At 37.3% G+C, this 19,834-nt stretch overlaps 1 protein-coding gene across 9 annotated transcripts in view; it reads left to right on the forward strand.

Moving 5' to 3' along the window:
* Positions 1-208: 208 nt before the first annotated feature.
* Positions 209-19,834, forward strand: part of BAZ2B (bromodomain adjacent to zinc finger domain 2B) — an 86,129-nt gene continuing 66,503 nt past the window's right edge. For all 9 annotated transcript variants that reach the window (XM_018078861.1, XM_018078865.1, XM_018078862.1 and 6 more), the window contains exons 1-2: positions 209-254; positions 789-958. The gene's annotated coding sequence lies outside the window, so the exon portion shown is untranslated. The remainder of the gene's footprint in view (positions 255-788; positions 959-19,834) is intronic.

Genomic DNA, 19,834 nt, shown 5'->3' on the forward strand with positions numbered 1-19,834 from the left:
ACAAGGGTGATTATATAACATTTGTCTTCAACTGTTCTTGTTGTAAGGGCTTTGTATCTGGCAGTGGAAAACAAAGTGTTTTCGCTGTGCTGGAAATGCTTCACATACTTTTTTGGGGAGAAATTTTACTGTTCTGTTTGATGTGTCTTTCTTTGTCCTTGTAAAAGTTACTTGATGACTCAGCTGATCATTAATTGTTTTCTGTTTTCAGGTTGCAAAACAGCCATGTCCCAGAACTGACCACGCTCCTCACAGTAAGTGAGCTGTAGCAATAAGCATTCTGATAGTTTTCTGAGAAGCATGACTCATACAAGGAAAAGGAAAATGTTATGTACTGAAGGGCTTAATGCTAACATCTGCATCCAGGTCCTGGTTTCAGCCAGACGTTAAGCACAGCCTTGACTAAAACTTAGAGATTTGAGTACAATTACTTTTGTGACTTTGTGACTATTGAGTAGGTCTTTAACAATTCATGTCCACAATACTGTTGTCATTCTCTGGATTACCTTGTGTATGTAGGCTTGAAATACAAATATGATAGAATGTAATTTTAGTGTATACCTTTAGTAGTTTCGATGTCTGATGTTATACAGTTAGGGAATATTTAAAACTAATTGTGCTGAGAGTTTTGATTCCAAAATCGATTTTAGCGACTTCAAAAAGCATTTTGCATAGTCAGAGAATACATGATATTTTGCTATATGATGAGCATGAGTTATGCTGTTTTACTAGACTACTAGGAAATGAAAAATTCTGCATTCGCATCAGTTTGCTTGGGTTTTTTTCAGGATAGCTGAAGAAAAACCTGTTTGTGTCTTACTCCAGCACTTTGCTTCAGACAAAGTTAACAGTGACAACCAAAATAGAGATTTTAACAGCAAGCCTGACTGCCTGTTTAGCTCATAGATGCAATTTTCAGGAACACTTTTTAACTTCTGTTGGACTTACTGTCTGTGAGGTATGTAATACAAGGGAGGAAAATCTGAAATACATTTGGAATGATTTTTCAAGTTTATTGTTTTCGTGTTGCTCATGTTAATCATCAGTTTTTCATATACTTGTGATAAAATACCATGAAAACAGTGAATAACATACTTAAATTTGTAAAGACATATTGTAAACTTATATGCAGTAATGAGATATGTTGGTTACCAAGAGCCTTGTTTAGATCCAGGCACAGGACTGTGATACAGTGGAGCCTTACATTTCAGTAGCAACTTTCTTGCCCTCATCCCAGACATAACTTTACAATCAGTAGAGATAAAATTTGCACTGACAGTAGGGAAAAAAAAAGTCTAAATCAATCATGTTTGCATGTTGGTTAAAATAATTTTTAAGATGAAATGTAGAAGGCTCGAGTTTCAGAAGTGCTTTCTGTGCAATGCAAAGACAAGCTGTTACAGCCACTGCTTGTGACTTAATACAGTGTTTACAGGAGTGGTAAGAGCACCAACAGCTGCTGAATTCAAAGAGCAAATAGGTTAATATGGAGAGGGCAGATCTATTAAATAGGAGGGCTCAAGTGAATGAAAGTTCAAAAGAACAGTTTTCTAGTGAACATATTGCTTAGCAGGCAGTGATAGGAGAGCTGGTAAGAGCGGGAGGTAGGATAACCTACTATTTTGAAGTCAGGAGCAGCATTCTGAACCACTTAAAAAAATTAAAATGCAGAACTAGGAAAGTAATTAATTAATTTGCTATAATAGAAATATGAAGACTTTATCTAGGATTTAACATTTACTGCAGGCATCAGATATTGTGACACTTCCTGTAATGCAGTACGATACTGCCAGTTGCTGTAAGGTGAGCCATTTTACTGGAAAAGCCTTCATTTCATAAAGACTGAACCCTGTTGTTTTGTTAATGAGGTAACATTTTTTGCTGGGGTGTCCTGAGACTGTTTGCTTCCCAGCTACCAGTGTCTGAAGAAAGATAGTGAAACTTTATAGAAGAAGCTTCCAGTTTTGCAGAGAAGGGAATGTAGCATGTAGTTGGTACTAAACAGCACCTGTATGTTTGACTTTGAAAGGCTAAACCAGCTTAACTTTCTGATTTGTGAAATCTTGTTTAAAAAAAAAAGTCCTTTACCTTGGGAAGGAGATACAATCCCATTAAGAATACAGATGTATTGGTTGGGTAAAAATTTGTCTCTGACTTCTCTGAACACCCTAATGTTACAAAGGCTCCTTCCTCAATGTTTTGGGAATTATTACCTACAAACAAGTCTAGACCCTACTCTGTGGGGCAGTTTTTCCTAGACCTACAACCATGGAGCGAGAGATGCCAGCTGCCCTCTGTTGTGTTACTGTGTGGAATCATTAGGATGAATGCTGAACAAAAAAGTGCCTTCCTCAGGAAGTAAGAAGAGTACGCCATAAATGGCTAAGCTGACATGCGTAACTTTTTTCCCTTTAAATATGCAATTGGAGAAGAACAGGAGGAAGTTGTAGAGAGGTTTGTGCTTTTTGATGAGTTTTCCTGTAGGCATTATAAAATGCAAGAGAAATAGCAGTTGTAACAAATGGATTGCTTAAGGGAGAGATTAAAAAGATTAGGAAAAATGGCAAGTAATAATTCCTCCTGTGTTATGAGTTTTCGTGTTGGTGGTTGGTTTATTTGTTTGGATTTTTTTCATGTTAAAGTGATGACATTTTAGATAGGAAGTTCTTGAGAATACCTTCTGCTCCCAAAATACAAAATTCTTTTAATTCCTGATCGTGGCTCTTTTTATTTGTTCCAAAAGGTGGCGGTGGAATTCTAACAGTCCCACTTTATTTGTGGAAACAGATAATTTAGAATGTTGACACAGTACTTTAAAGTTATGCAGATAATACTCTCTAAAAATTTTATATATGGTTGTAACAAAGCAAGTTAATAATGTCTGTAATGAAACAAATGAGTTAAAAGTAAAAAATTAGTGCAGCAGAAGGCTGAACAAAATTTTCTGGAGTAAAGTTAGGAAGTTAAGAAGTGAGACCTCTGACCAAAATTGTGTTGACAAGGCAGGTCTATGAGAGATGTTGCCATTACAGGAATACTGGAGTTGGTGAATATTGTGGTTAGCAGAAGAATCCTTGTAGGTGAGATCTACACTGAAGGGGTTTCTTTCCATTTTCTTGGAGGTGAGGGTGGAGGAGAAAAAAAGAGTGAGGAAGAGCAAGATGTTAAAAGATTCAGAAATCAGACTTTCTAGAGAAAGTATAAGTAAGGATTTGACAAGTTCTGCAAGCTCCCAGTTTCTTTTCACAGTAACAAAGTGTGCATTGGCCTACTTGGAATTAGTGGCCGGGCGTGTGAAGGCAAACAGCAACAGAAAAAAGTGTGAGAGTTTTTCTTGCTGTCACCAGGTCCACCAGAAGTTCTGCATATTTCAGTTACTGGTTCTAAAATATAGAAACCAATTGCCAAGAAAAGCCTTTTTCTTACATGAAATTTAAGTGTATGTGAATAATAGCCTGTTGCAAACTAAATAACAACACAGCAGACTTGTTAGGCAGACTTATTTTTTTTTTAAATTTTATAAAACCGTATGCTTTATCACTTGTCAGCTTCTGTGTCTCAGAACAAAAGAAATTGAACAAACAATGTGATTGTTGAACTGTAAGTGAAATTTGATAAGTCTAGGAACTGGCAGCTAATGAGAAACTATTGATAAAAACTTACAGCGGAGAAGTAAGGGGCAAAAAAGAAGAAAAATTTGGTGAACTTGGGTTAAACAAAAGTAGTTTTATGCTTTCAGGGCAATTTGTTAGCTTCCTCTTTACAGTTGTTCCCATTCTTACCAAAAACTTGCTAAACCATCTAATACATAGCTGTATTTGCCTTTTTTCATCATGTAACTACTCAAAAGGATGTAGAGAATTCATGGAGAGGTGCATGTGATTATGGAAATGGTACCTCAGTTTTTATATTCCCCCAAACAGTTCTGGGGCTTACAGTACAAGGCAGACATGGACCTGCTGGAGTAGGTCCAGGGGAGGCCACGGGGGTGCTCTGAGGGCTGGAGCCCCTCTGCTCTGGAACCAGGCTGGGAAAGCTGGGGGTTCACCTGGGGAAGGACTTGGGGGGTTCACCTGAGGAGACCTTAGAGCCCCTAGAGAGGCTCCAGGAAAGCTAGAGAGGGACTGGGGACAAGAGATGGAGGAACAGGACACAGGGAATGGCTTCCCACTGCCAGAGGGCAGGATTAGATGGGATATTGGGAAGGAATTCCCCCTGTGAAGGTGGGCAGGCCCTGGCACAGGTTGCCCAGAGAAGCTGTGGCTGCCCCTGGATCCCTGGAAGTGTCCAAGGCCAGGTTGGACGGGGCTTGGAACCACCTGGGAATAGTGTGGAAGGTGTCCCTGCCCATGGCAGGGGGTGGCACTGGATGGGCTTTAAGGTCCCTTCCAAACAGAACCGTCTGTGACTATGAAAAGAGGCTGTTCATGGTTTGTGGTAATAGTATTTGAAAAGGAGGAGTTCGGTTTTTTGCAAGTGTGGGTGGATGTACACTTGACGAGCTCAGAAAAAATACAAAAGCTTCCAAAACCAAAGAACACGAGAATTTACTTCCTTCGTACATGTGTGAGACCTGCAGATTTAATTGCTTCAGCATAATAACAACAATTAACATTGACTAAGAAACTGCATGATGATATGACTGTAGCAGTTTTATGTGCTTGCAGTAATTATACAGAGTGTAAATAAAATACAGAGGGTAATTGTGCCATTTTTCTACTTATTTTACATAGTTATTTTTAGACATTTTAGAAAATTCTCTTATTCAAAAATTAAAAGTAGTTTATTACTGTATGTTGTCTGCAAATATGGTCATTGGGTGTGTACTTTTATATCCTTGGTTGTATGTATTTAGGTTCATTTAATGAGGAGAACAAATTAACATGCTACATCAAACAATTATGGAAATGAAATTACAAAAGGACTGAAAGTTTCAAGGAAAGAATTAATTCTAGAATGCCTAGTTTTATTATAGTTTTCTTTTAAACTGATAGTCTACATTTGATGTGTTATAAGTTATAATAGGACGACAGTTAAAAAACCAAAACAAAACACAAAACCCCGCTACTGACACAACTTCTGTAAGACTTGCTCCAAACTGTGTTAGTGCTTCTGCTGCAAACCAGATTTAATAATGGTTATTTGCTGAGAGGCTTAAAGGGCAGATTTTGATTATGTATTGTCAATCCATTGTTAGGTGGAATAAGTGGTTTATTAAGCTTTACTGTACAGATGTCAACTGGAGGACCTCAGATGTAAATTGAATTTTCAGTTGTAGCACGGTGTTGTTTAGACCAGCTGATTTTATCTTTGCAGTAGCCACAATCCATTTGCAGAAAAAAGGTGTTCTTGTTGTTTACAGTTACTTCGAAAATTTAAAAGTTCAGAAATCTTTCAAAGTATATGTGATTAGATTAGGGTTTTGACTTTGCTTTGGCTTTCTTACAGAAAGAAGTGTTCTTAGCATTTAAATACAAAGCTTTTTCCGCTTATGGAAAATGAGAAATATTTTTTCTAATTAAATTTCAGAGTCTTAATATACAGTAGGTCTGTAATTTAGATGTTTAGGTGAAGACAGCATTTCTAGTCAACTACTGAAAAGATAATTTTCCATATATAAATTGTTGCAGCCTTATCTTTTGATTCTAAGTCTTCAGGAACTGTTCTGCTGGTAGCTCATCTGAGCGTTGTGTTCCTGTTTCTACTAGAAAGCTGCTTTTAGTAGGAGTGGACCAATTCACCACAGGAGAGCTCCAAAAAGTGTGGTCTGTATAAGGTTTATGAGAAAGAAGGGATGCCATGGCCTGATGGGGAAGGAAATAGGGACGCGACACTGCACAGAAGGGTCCGACAAGGTGGAAGGTCGGGGTGCAATGGCCAATTTATTGAGGAGAAGGAGGACTTATATGGGGTTCAGGGGAGGGAGGTCCAGTAACTGGGGCGGAGCATGGCACGGACATCTCAGGGTGCAACAGGACTGGGGAGTAGGGAGGAGGAGGGAGGAACTTGGGAGGAGTCAGGTGCTTGGGACCAGTGGGAGCTCACTCGGCACTGCGCGTTTTTCGACCAGTCAGTGTGGGATGAGCGGGAAAGCAGGGGAGAGTAAGGGAGTAAACAACTTTTGGCGGGAATAACTGGGGACAAGTCCAGACAAGTCTGGGGTAATACAAATCAAGGGGTAATACAGAGATATATGTGTGGGCACATTAAACTGTGTTCAGAACTGGGGTAAAAACATAGAAGTCCATAAATTGTTGTTCTCCTCAAGCATCATACAGGTCTCTCCAAGCTTGGAAACGCTGCCATTCTGTTTCTTGTTCTTCCACAAAGGGAGATGTAGTGTATGTGTTGGAGTTTTTTTGCTGTTTACCAGAATTCATAATATTACTATCAATAATTTTATATTTGACTTTTTTTAAAGTCTTAATTCCTTAGGCAAAACTAGATCTGCGTTAGTTAGTGTCTTATTTTAAGGTAGGTAGCAAATCCTGTGATAAGAAAAGAAACAGTGAAATGAAAAGATGCGAAACTTTAAAGGCAACTGGTTAAATAAACAGCGAGAGCTCTTTTAACTTGACAGCTGGAAGAGCTTAAATGTGTATGTTGTGGGAAACTGATGTGAAAACAGGACAGGTTGGTGACTGGGAGCAGCTGATCAGAACCGCTCTTCAGCCACGGGTGAAAGGCACAAGGCCTTGGCTTAGTCTTGATTTGTGGTTGTATCTCTTCTGCTACTTGTAGCATCAGTACTTCATAAATTGATCTTAACAGTAGGTAAATAAGAAAAGAAAAATTTTTTTTTTTCAGAAATTTTTGCCGAGCAGGACAGGTGGAAGCAGTAGCAGAATGCCCCATCCCTGGGAAGTGGTCAGTCTGGCTGGAGGGGGCTTTGAACAACCTGGTCTAGTAAAAGATGCCCCTGCCCATGGCAGGGTGTTGGACTAGATGATCTTTGAAGGTCCCTTTCAACCCAAACCAGTCTGTGGTTCTGTGGAACACTGAAGTGGGTGCTCAGAGAGCATGCAAAAGCTGCGTCTTGTTTACTGATAAGGCTCTGAACAACTTGATTTAACTTGGAAGTTAACTGGGGGCTTTGAGCAGGAGATGGGACCAGGTAAATCCTGTAAGATCTTTCCAATCTACACAACTTTATGATTCTGTCTTAACTACAGAATTCTTAACTATCTTCCTTTTCTTCCCCTTTGTCTCTTTCCTCCTAGGATTTTTAAAGGAGGAAGGTAGAATTAGAGAGGCAGTATATAAGGAATTGATAAGTGTGGTGCTTCACTGCAGGGAATACGTGGTGGTAGAGAGCTGCTGTTGTGTAAGACTGAGAGGTAGGTATTGGATATCTAAGTGATCAGCTCTTGTTTTTACCACTGTCCTTCAGTGTCCTCAGTGAAATATTTTGTAGCTGTGGTGCTGTCTCTCAAATCTGGCCATGCCTCTGAATGCTTTATCTTGATCTCCTTGGCTCTACTGCTTTGTAGTACATCCTCTCAGAGAAGTGCTGCATTGCTTTTCTGTCAGGCTTGGTTTTCCTTGGTCTGGGAACAATTATCTTAAATTTGGATGCAGCATGGTGCCCTTCTTCAGGTTTGAGTCTTCAGTGCAAAGAACAGTGAGCAATGGAGTGCTGTCTGTATTAATCTTGGAGCAAATATGGTTCACAGAGGTGCTCCCTTGTGTTCTATATTTTGCCAACACACTTTAACACCACTAAAAAAATGAAGCAATTAATGCCAATGAGGAGATTGGTGTAGGGGTAGCTGAATTGCAGATGAGATAAGTAGCAAAATGTATGTTGATAGCAGGTGGAAAATTGGACAAGTTTGATGGGGTTTTTATGTTTGATTGGTTTTGGGTGTTTTTGGTGAGAGATGTGATATGCAAGTGTCAGGTGAATACCCGTGAGTCATTAAATAAACATGTTGGATATATATCCGTGTATATCTGATCCTACCCTTTCCAAGGCAAGCACAAAGGTAACACCTGAACTAGTTCAGCCTCGTACTGCAGTCTGCCTAAACCCTAGTGTGATTTAGCCAGAGGAGTTCTAGGGTGCAAGGTATTTGAGGAGATGAAGAGACATTTTTTTCCATTTAAAAAATATTCTGGCTTTAAATTGTGTTTATTTTTGGAATATTAAAAGCAGCCTCAACAAAGGGAAGTGCGCAGAGAGCAGGTGGAAGTAGAACAGGTTGAAATTATGAAGTTGTTGACACTAACTTCTGTAACGGGAAGAAGGACATAAGCAATGAAAAGAAAGGATGGGATGTAAAGCTGAGATTGTAAAATACGTACTTGACAGGTGTTATGAAGTAAATTTTCATAAAGGTGCTTGCAAGCTTCGTCTAGTGTTCAAATATTTTGCTCTTGCATATTTAACATATTGAGGGTTTGTATGGCAATAATTGAAGATCTGGCTGTGCAATCATATGTGCTTACATACATGTTTGTAATACAAAATGGTTTCTTCTGTGGCCCAGTTTCACTGTAAAAGCAGGCTGGACATTTGCATGTTTTAAAATTAGTCTAGAGTGCTGACATTTACCTGCATTTCAAGACTCTGAAAGTTGCTATCTAGGAAGACGTTCATTAAAGTCGTGTTGTGATGAGCCTGATGATGGAGTGTGTATTCTCATACTTGACAGAGAGCGTATGTGTGCATATATGTGTGTGTGTGTGTGTATATGTATGATTGGTGTTATCAATCTGGGTATAATCTCTTCTCTCTGAGGATCTAATTCTTTAGTACTCATTCAATAAGGCAAGATTCCCTATCCTTCTTTGACTCAGCTCTAACCTGGACATTTTTTTTAATCAGTTTATATATACATCAAGAGATGTCGAGCTGAGCTGCATCTAGTTTTGTTGCTTTCACTGAAGCTGTGATAGTTTATTCTGCATGGAGGTCTGTAATAAAGATCTTACCAGGCATGTTCTGTTTATTTGGAAAAGAAAAAAGTGGATTGTGATGCTGTGCATGTACATTATGTAAGTACAAATTTTAAAACTATCAGGTGTTTTCTAACTCTTTTTGTATGTTTTGTGAGCATTCAAAAGGTTTTCTTTTTAGGTTTTCCAAAGGTAATTTATTTAAGGCAAACACAGCAATGAACAGGATGTAGAACTTGGAGTTTTAATATTCTTGCACAATTCATAGGAAGTAAGGAAATTGTATGTTAGAGTACAGCTTAAATGCATATCAGTTGAATAAAGCATGGGCTTAGAGCTTGTTGAGGGGTTGTATGTATCATCTGCTTTAGATGTATTACAGAGGTGATGTCAAGGTGAAAGCACACTTGCAGAATGGTTGGAAATCATTGATATTCTGACTCTGAGGCTGTAAATGGCTCTGTGGCAGATGGAGGCTTTGTCAAGGAAGAAAAATGGCAGCTCTGCAACATCATAGATGTTTTTGCTTAGCGGCTCAGCACATAGGCTGTGACCTTCCAGTGTTCAGGCGTTCCTCCTGTACTTAAATAAATTGTCCTCCACTTTTACTTCCTAAAAGTAGATAAATAGTAGTCATCATAATTCAGTACAATTTTAGGTGTTTCATTGTGAAAAAAACATAAATGTGCTTTATTGCTAGGTATTAAAAGTAAGCTTTGAAGGATGCTTGTGATTTCTGCATGAAGCGCCAGTAATAGCTTTTAACTAAGCGTTGTGTAATACTGAAAGTAAAGGTGTGTTTGTGTGCATAGGTGCAACTACGAGTACAGCACTATATGAGATCTGTATATGTGAACTGTTAGTTCTCTGGAATATTTTAAACACTGTAAACTGGACAGTGTTAATTTTCAGAATATGTTCATACTATGGGCATCTAGGTTTGTGTGATTTATTCCAGCAATACAGAGTTTGAGACTATATATTGAAAAGGCTAGTTCAGAGAGGATAAATATGGTTGATAAATTCAGTCTGATTTCCGAGTTCATGTTTTTTCTTATTGATAAAAATTCAAGTATGTTTCAGCACCTGGCAGCATCTAATTCTGTGTGCTGCTGATACCGTTTCATCTGTATTCTTGTATGAGGTTGAGTCTATATTTTTAGAATGAGGGTTCACTTTTATTAGTAGAGTAACTGGTTTCCATGTTCTCATACCTATTAATGAAATTCGTGCCAAGTTGTGTGAGTTATGACCTGTACTTAGGGTATGTGTGTGATTACGTAGTGCTAACAGTTATGTACCAGTCACATATTTCATATGTACAGCAAATTTGCATATCTCAGTCTTTCACCTTTAATCATTTGAATTAAGACTGAATTGTTTAACAGTTTTCTATATTCTTAGGCTCTATATACACTAGTTTGATATCTGATAGAACCAGTGATGTCCGTTGGTGCAGTAAATGACTTTAAGAGCCTGTAACGTCTTATAGAAGATGCTCAGTTGGACAGTTGATCTATATTACAGGGCGTAAGTCATTGTTAAAAGTGCAAGGTTTTCACAGCTATCACCTACCAACCATACTCTTTAGCCTACTTGACAATTGTTAGAGTTATAGAAAGCAATCAGTGTGCATTACAGAAGAAAATGACCCAGCACTTTCAAGGGTCAAGGTTGTTTCATTAGAACCTCTTTATTTCAAACCCCGGAGGTCATATAATCTTTGTTTTTAAGGGTGAGCCCACTATAATTAATCGTACCTCCTCTATCTCTTCACTTTCAGTCATTTTGAGATGTAATGTGGTGAGAGAGGGCTTTGTTGCAGAAGGACAAATGCTTTGTAATTGAAGCATAAGCATTTTTGATAGTGTGATTGAGGACAGCCTTCATACATCTTTTTATTAGGACCTTGTAAAGCTAACAGATGAGAGTAAGACCTCTTCATATGACATATGCGTGGATGCTTATATCCTGTAGCCACAGATCTTTAAAAGTGAGAGTCATAGAAGAAAAAATAAGGACGTGTGTTTTATGTTTTCAGCTTTCAAGGCTCTCAATGAAACAGGTGCTTGTTAACTTAGCAGTGGAGCACATATGAAGAGAGTTTATGGGAATTTTTTTGCTTTCAGTTACTTACTTAGTTCATTATGTCCGGTATCTTGATGGTATTCTTCCAGGGTTGTACAGTGCCAATTTGATATGACTGATGTCAGGGATGGTTAAGTCCATTTTCTAACATTTAATTACTTTTTTCCTCTGTGTTTTCAGTGGTCTTTTTTGCTTTCTGTTTCTTGGGTGTTGTGATGGCCATCATAACTTTAGAATGACTGAATGGTTTTGTTGCACCCCTCAAGATAAAATAAATTACAAATTCCTTTCATTTTTTCTGTGAGAGTTTTGTGTGCAATTTTTGTATACTAGAGTAACTTTTTGTCCATTCTTTTACTTAGAATTAGGATTTTGGACTGTTAGTTGAAAAAGAAAGGAGAAAAACAAGCAAACACCCCTACCCACCCATGTGTGTCCCCCCAACAAAAAAGCCAGCCCTACCAAACAAGTCAGCAAATGTTTATTCTCTACTGTTTTGTATTTCTTTTTGGTATGACTTTGGAGCTTAATTGACAGCAATGCTAACTTGATAGTACTGTTATAGTAACAATGTATTAATTCAATTAAAAAAAAAATCTGTGAAATGGGAACGGTAGAAAAAATTAGTGGGCTGTATTTTAGTTTTAATAGTTTTGGTGTGATTTCAAAACATAGGTTCGATACTCTTGGAGCTAGGGGTACAAATGGGTTGCTTTTTATCTACAAAATATAAGACAACGTATATCCCACAAAACCAAAATATGGTATTAGTATAATGTGAACTCCATTCTGTATTCATTTCTTCTTCAGTGAAGTGGTTTGTGTAACTGCAATGTTACTTATGCTCAAACATACACTGAACTTGCTGGATTGTTTTACTTGTTTTCATGGTGATTTTGCATGTTCAGGCAAAGAAATTACACTTGTACTCGTGTAATGATTCTAAATTTTGTCCTGTTTAATCATTAGATAAATAGAGAGGGGATTTTTTTTAAAATGTAGCATTCTGTTAAATTCTTGTATTAATGGGAATGCAACTTGAGCTACGAAAGTACAGTGTGTTTCAAGCGACACCCAATTTTTATTAGATACTCCTGCTGTTTCACAGGGGAGATAATACTCCTTTGTCTCTATAGCACCCATTGATTTTTCATTCAAGACTACGTTAACAATGCTGATAGAACCCGTGCAATTAGAATCTACATTTAGCAGTAACTAGAGAAAGAAATTTTATGAAATAAAAAGTGTTTGGTGTTAACAGAATATTTTGCAGTATTGCTGTACTTGAAGCAGTGAAACCAGGAGGACAGGATACTTGAAAGGTCGAGGAAAACTGAGAGAAAGAACAAACGATGCAAAAAGAAAATGACACTGAGGTCTTGGTTTAATACATATGTATTCCAGGTTGATGGCTGATTTCATTAGCAGATCTCATTGTTATGCAATGTCTGTTCTTCTGCAGCAAAATGAATATTGTATTCTCAGAGGGTCTTGTCTGTGTGTCTATGTGTACATTATGATGATAAAGAATATATTTACAGTTGTTCCAAGCTTTTAAAACTTCTGAAAAACCTTTATAGTTTCAAAATAATTTAATTTTGATTTTACAATAATGTGGTAAATTAATGGTTATTTTTATGGAAAATAGCAGTTTAACCCTCGATCTCTGTGTATTTCTCTACCATGTTTGCTACCTATGTGATCTTTTCTCCAAAATCTTCAGTTTGACTAAATAGCAGTTATTACTGAATTTATCACATATATATATAAACATACGTACATATATACACATACATACACATATATAAAAAAGAAAATTAAGAATTGATTTCTGTAATGCTTTTTAAACTGGGTGATAGTAATATATATAGAACATGGAAACAAACGTCATCTCAGTCTCAAACCTCATAAAACTCAAATAACTGTTTATATTTTAATAGATTATACTGAAGAATATTGGTAATATTTTATTTTTGTATATTGATGTATAAAGGTACAACATATCAATATGATATATTGATGTATAAAGATACATCAACTTTATTATGAAATGGCATGTTTTGGTGCATAGGACAATGAGCTACTTGAGATACTGGTGTGCTTTAGTTTCTTTTGTTTCCAAGTTGCTAGTTAAAACCATTGTTTCAGTAATACTAAGACATTTTGATAATCATAATAGTAAAAATGAGAAGGAACATATGAGAACACTTTCATACAGGAAAATTAAAATGTACTGAAATGATTTAATTCTGTTATTTTTCTGTGCTATTTCAGTATTTATTCCATATATATGTACTTTGTGAGATTGAAATCTAGTAGTAAATGTTTGAAATGCTAATAAATAAATGATAATTTGAAAGTTTTAATGGTTTTGTGATTTGTTCTAGGTGATGAGCCTGCATGAAGAATGCTTTTGGGCATTGAAGTAATGTAAACAATAAGCTAGTTTTCTGGGTTTTTCTGTGAGTGACTTTTACATGCCTTGAAACAATTCTGTCCTTACTGGCGTTTTGGTAGAGATGTATTTAACAACAGTAGAATATGGCTCTTTCTGAGTGATAGTTCAGTGGTAGCTACCATGTTTATTCCAATTCCAGGATACTATTTTAAGGATCAAATTGATAGACGAAGTGTCCATGTGTTTTGTAAACAATTCAGTGAGGAGCAAAGGGGCTTTAAAATGAAGCTTAATCATGAGCAATGTCACCAATAAATGTGACCAGAATATGGAGGAGGTAGAACAAAGAGAAGATTGCTGCCTCTCTTGCCCCTGGGGAAGGAAGCCTCTTTCCCTTGGCTTTGGTAGGGCTATAGACCAGCATAAGGATGGGGATTACTTAGTGTCAGCTGATGGGTTTTAAAGATTGGTTGATTTAGTTGTTCTCGGTAGTGAGAAACTATGTGAAATGAGCTAATCTGTCTCCTTGATGCATCTGTGTTTTCAGTTGTGGAGACCAATGTAGACCAATCCAGTGGTACTCGGTGTAACCGTGGAACTCAGGAGTGGTCTCTGCAGTATGGAAAAAAATGATATTGAGGCTTGTGAATGTTGTCAGAATCGTAATTGATAGGCACACGAGCAGGACTTGCTTTGGGGTGCCGTCGTGTGAAGGTCTCTCAAGAGGAAAAGGTGGTTGAGACTTTCGTCATGGACTGAGTATGAGGTGAAAAGTTGGTTGGTTGGTCTGTCCTTTGTTGAGGCCCTCTAGTTTTTGTAATTTAGTTGAAGGTCACTTTATTAACTTGTTAATTTTTTGCAAGTAAAAAGATGATTTAGAACTTCTGTTATCTCCGAGTAAGGAATGGTCCGTTTTATCCCCTCCTTACTGGTTCATGCAGTTGGTGTCAGAGGATTCTAGCTAAAATTGCTATAAGCAAAAGATAGATTAATGCTGCATCTGAAATTTTTATAAATAAATCTATTGATTTAAAGAACTCCCTTTAATGAAGGGAGTTCATACTCTCCACACCATTGCTGCAGTTTGTATTCACAGATGATGCTGGATTTAGGTATTGTGCTTGTTTTCATAAAGGCTTGCTATTTTAAGGAGGTGTTTCTGCTCTGAAGTAAGCTGTGTTTCTTGTGGCAGTTTTGGAGCTTGCATCAAGGTATGGTGCAAAGTGTAGATCTCTGGCTTTGTTAGCATTCACTGGAGGTTGCATAGAGATGACATGTTCTTTTCCAATGTGTATAAGCAAAATTCGTTAGCTCTTTTATATTTGTTTGTCACAGGGTAAACTAAGAAGTTTGAAATCAAAACTTGTTGACCTGAACGACATAGGTAGTTCTAGATAGGCTCAAATCTAGTGGGTAAAGTTGTCAGGATTTTGTAATTTCTTTATGACCATAGATTTAATTCTGAGGGCAGTGTTTGAAATCTCAGTACAAGGACACTTCAGTATTTTACTCACTGTTACCATATGTATTGCTTTTTAAAGATTTTAAATTTTTATTTACTTTATCTTATGATACCCATAGCTAGATTTGTATTCAATACCCATATTTATAGTTAGAATTTACTATACAGAAAGTAATACTCTTAAAAAAAAAAATCTTTCAGAAAGACAGTAACTTCCCCGTTAGGCTCCCCTGGTTGATGCTGTGCCATTTCACAAGGGCAGGTTCTGATGCATATGTAAGACCTTGCTGGAGTAGCTGATTTATTGTATCATTTTAGGTCTGTTTTATAAACAGAATTTTTCATGGAGCCAGGTGTTTGACCACCATTGTTTTGGTAGCCTGTAGAATTTCTGTCTGAGAACATAAGTTGCTGAATCATTCTTACCCTCTTGCTGACTAACATGGGTTGTAGTTCAGTATATTCAGCTTCTCTAATGGCTGCAGTGGTATTACTGGGCTGGGGTCTGATTGAGCCCAGGGTTCAGAAAGTAAGTGTGAGCATTCTGTTTGGCTCTTTCCAGTGGCATATTTTTGTTTCCCTCTCCTTCACTGCACTGTCAGTGCAAAACAGCTGTTCCACAGTAAGTATTTTTCACGTTATGAGCAACTAGGATTGAAATAATTTTAGAAAAATCATCGTTTATGGGCTGTTATTTTAACACATAGAACTATTGTGTGTGATTCTCCCAGTGTCACATAAGACTCAAGTTCATTGTGGCTGTATTTTAGCATGCAAATTTCTGATATTAATAATAATTAGCAGATTGAGACTTCAGGTCATGATCTCCTAAATCTTGCAGTGAGAGCTTGTTTGCAGTGATACTAGTACCAAACTTACCCTGATTAAATACAACATGCATTGCTTTTTAAAACTATTTCAAGGCTACTGTGAAGAATGCTGCTGATACTCCTTGTCTTTGCAGAAGGCTTTTCTCATTTGATGATTTGGATTTTTACCGTTTCCTTCAGAAATGCTCTACATGGTTTGACAAAACTGCTTTTTTGTAAAAGGAGAAACAATAGAAAACCAGATGAATGAAATGCTGAAGTTTTAGTTTGGTTTTACTTAAAGCAGTGGTATATCCAAGTGTTTGATGAGGAAATTGTGACTGCACTAATTATATCTGTAGCAAGCACAGCTTCCAAAATTCCTGCTTGATGTATTGTTTTGGTTGCAGAGATCCCTCTTGTTTACTGTATCTTACCTTGTGTGATGGCAGAATCACTCTCTCATTGGCAGAGGCTGCATCTTCACTGTCAGTTTTTGCTGATACAGATGCACCCCTTCATAGTTCATGATCTTTCCAGTAACGCTTTCTGTATTTTTCTTCTCATAGCTTTCCTTTGTTCCTTTCCTGAGTTTAATGTGAAAAGTGGCTGGAGTGTATTTCTAACAGTGTTATTAGAAACTCTTTAGTGTTTTGTTCCTTGATTTGTTTCTTCAGACACATTACTTTGGTGTATTCCCTAGGTTGTCTTCTTCCATGCTGCTGAATTTCTGAGAGAGCAAAAATTGATTGATAACACTGCCCCAAAATTCTGTATTCTGATTTTGGACCAAATACTTCAGTTGCTTAGGAGTAGCGAGCTTTTTGTTCTTAGTCAAGGTTTTTATTGTTGGGGGAGTGTTTGTTGTTTGTTTGTTGGGGGTTGCTTTTTCTTTTTTTTCATATTAGTTTTCATACTAGCCTAGGGCCCTCTGTAGTTCCACTGTGAAAATATGATTTTTAAACTGGAGCTTATGAAAATTAATTTTTGGAAAAATTATAAGTAGGAAACAACCTATAATCTCTTCTCACTGAATCATTGCTATGTGTTTAGTCCCTATGTGATTATTTCTTTTTGTGGAGGAAAAGTGTTAGTTTCAAAATATCAAGTTTCTTTTAAAATTGTGGTAATTAGTTATTTTTTATAATTCTGGATATTTTTAGTAGATTTTTTTAATTGTACCTTTTTTTAAAGGTTGATGGTTAAATTCAAATGCAGTGATTAGTATTTGTTTTTCTCAGTTTCAGGTTTTTCCAGAGTTGGTTCAGGTTATTGTTTCATAGCACTTTCTCATACCGAAACAATTCTGTGTGTAGTTTGTTCTGGAGAGTGTGTGCGCTTACATGAGCATCATTTTAAAAAAAAAAAAATTTCTTGGGCTTGGCATAAAATAGGATGATGACTATGTAAAATTGTGGAAAAAATTTCCTTCATAGTTCAGTTCGTTTTATGTTTTCCTGCTACCTTGTTGCCTTGTGTAAATAAACTACAGATAAAGCTGCATGCTCCTCTCCTGAGCTGGTTTGGTCCCGGGAGCATCTGTGTTACTGGTTATCCCAGGGCTCCACCTGCCTTTCGGTTTGTTTACCAGGAAATCAAGATGTGTAAACTGCAGGAAGCACTGTTTGACCCTCTCCGACGGTATCTCATTACAATAATTGCTAATCTCCGAATAAGACAGCCATGTTTTGTGTGTGGCACACAGGGAGGTTGTGGTAGATTTTAGATGCTTTCTCAAACACAGCTTTTTCAGCGCTCGCTTGGATTTCGTTTCCGGGATAGCTTTTGACAATAGGCATCTGGCGACCTCTGCGCTCTGCGAACTCGGGCAGGATAGCATGTGTGCTTTCTTCCTTCTTGGCTGAAAAAACCCAAACAACAGAACCCCCCAGCACCAGCCCACGGCTTGTTTTGGAGTGCTGTCACTGCTCTGTAGCGACAGGATAATGGCTACTTCCTGATTAAACCACTCTCCACAGTAAGCTGTTCGTGTTCTCTCTCTGTTCTCCTGTGCTTCCTCCCCCTGCCTTCCCTGGGTTAATAGTTTTTGAAATGTTTATAGATTGAAAAAGAATATAAAAAAATTATATAGAGTTGCAAATTTAATTTTTTTTTAAATTCTAAGACAACTACTGCTTTTTGCAATGCTTATCTGATATTAGTGAGGAGCAAATATATCTGATTTTCATGAGATTTAAAAAAAACCGCATTAAAGTCTATTTAGGTTTCAGACAAATGGTATTAACTTTATGAAACATTCTGGTGAACGCTCATTGGACAAATACAGTGACATAAAATGCGTGTTTCATGCACATTCTGAAGTGTGTTTCATAATCTTTTTGTCACTTGCAGAACTGTTTCATGTCTAACAAACTTAGTCTTCAAATAAAACAGAAGAGCCTTTTTGTCAGCTTTTCTTATATGACTGTGTAAGTGCTGTTTCTATCTGTATTTCAGTTGATGTATTATTTTTACTTCCAAGTAATTTTTCAGCTCTTGCTGCTGAGGACCAGGAGAGTGTGACAACTGTCACTCAGTGTGCAGGTCCAGTTTTATTTTGCTTAAGATCATCAGTCTGACAGATTTCATGTTTTAAAACAGTGGTTGCAGTGCATTTTTGGTCTTACTCGTCTCTGTTAAACAGGTCTACAGTGATTGTTATTTTCATTAAGTTTGGTCTTACGTTACGCTAATATAATTGGCATAGCATTTGCAGTAGTGCTGTACGTGCCATGATGAACGTTACTGGAGTTCTGTAGCAAATAATACGGATGCATGTTCTTGGTTGTTTTGTGCAAATTTAGAAAAGCGCTAAATCAAATTTTGCAGTTCCAAAATAAATTAATATTAAAATGATATTGTGTTCTTGGTACCAAAAACTTCTTTCTTTTTCCCCTTTGTAAGCTAGAGTATGAAAAAACCTCTAGTGAGTTCCTAACCAAAATTATTGTTGCTCTTCAAAAGTCCACTTTTTCTATTATCGTATCTTACTGTGGAAATAATTTTATGTACAATTTCGTTTAGTTACAGGAGGTATCCACTACATTAACAGAAACTGGAACTGAAAATGAAATATGGAGGAAAAGTGTGATTCACTTAAAAGAAATAGATGTTTTTATAATAGATGTTTACAGAAATAGGTACTTTTGAATTAAGTAGGTATTACTAAAAAAATTGTGGAGTAGACAGCATATATGAGAAATCTGTTTTGTTCAAACTGTGAGAAGAGTAAGTAGGTGAGGAACAGTGTCCCTCCAGCTTGGATTTGAGAGAAGTTTTTGGAGGTGCTTGACCTATTAGTTCACTTGAGTTGTTAGCTATAGAGAAAAGGGTGTGGACAATGGAGTGCTAGAGCGTGTAGATACAGGTCTATTTTGAGGAGAACAAGGCAGGAAAAATGCCAAGGGGAAGAAGAGAGGAGAGATTCAATCTACATTACTTTGTTAAAGGGCTCTCAGGTAGTGCAGACCTGGTATTGATTTGAATTGTTTTTTCCCCAAAATACTTATCCATGTATTCTGAGGATTACTGAGGAATGAGTACCAGTCACTGTTCTTTATGAAACTATGACCTCTTCATCTTGAGAACATTAACAGCAAGATAAAGGTTTCACAGGATAGCTTTAGGTTTCATACATGTGCTGCTTCCCTTACAAGCCCCTTAACACTGGTATTTAATTCGGAAGCCCAGTGACCTGGAGTACTATTATGTGCTGATGTCTCTTACAAAATAAAATTCCATTAATGTTTTTAACAAATACTGAATTGCTCCTGTTAATAGATAAACTTTATATAATTTGATGTTTCAAATAATTTACCGTAGTGCTTAATATTGACACTATCTGTGAAATGTCCTAGCTTGGGTACCAGCAAAACATGTATTGTCTTCCAGCAGACTCCCTTGCTGTCCAGCTGGCTTCTTGTACCCCTGCTCTATTTTCTCCAGTGTCCTACAGTCCTGGTGTTTCAAAAAAGTTGAATCTTTTTGCATATTCCACCTCTGTAGAGGCTCTTAAACTCACAGGTCTGTGCCTCACAGCTGACCTTATTGGCTCAAAGCTTCAGCCTGACTTACAGAACCAGATTCCTGCAGAACAGGTGGAACAGCCCCAATGGGAGCTGCTGAGCTGCAGCTCCTGGGCTACCTCCCTGCCTGGGGAGACGGAAGTGCGGGAAGCAG

The sequence above is a fragment of the Manacus vitellinus genome, unplaced genomic scaffold, assembly GCF_001715985.3.
Source record: "Manacus vitellinus isolate BGI_N305 unplaced genomic scaffold, ASM171598v3 scaffold_43_pilon, whole genome shotgun sequence".
Classification (NCBI taxonomy): domain Eukaryota; kingdom Metazoa; phylum Chordata; class Aves; order Passeriformes; family Pipridae; genus Manacus; species Manacus vitellinus.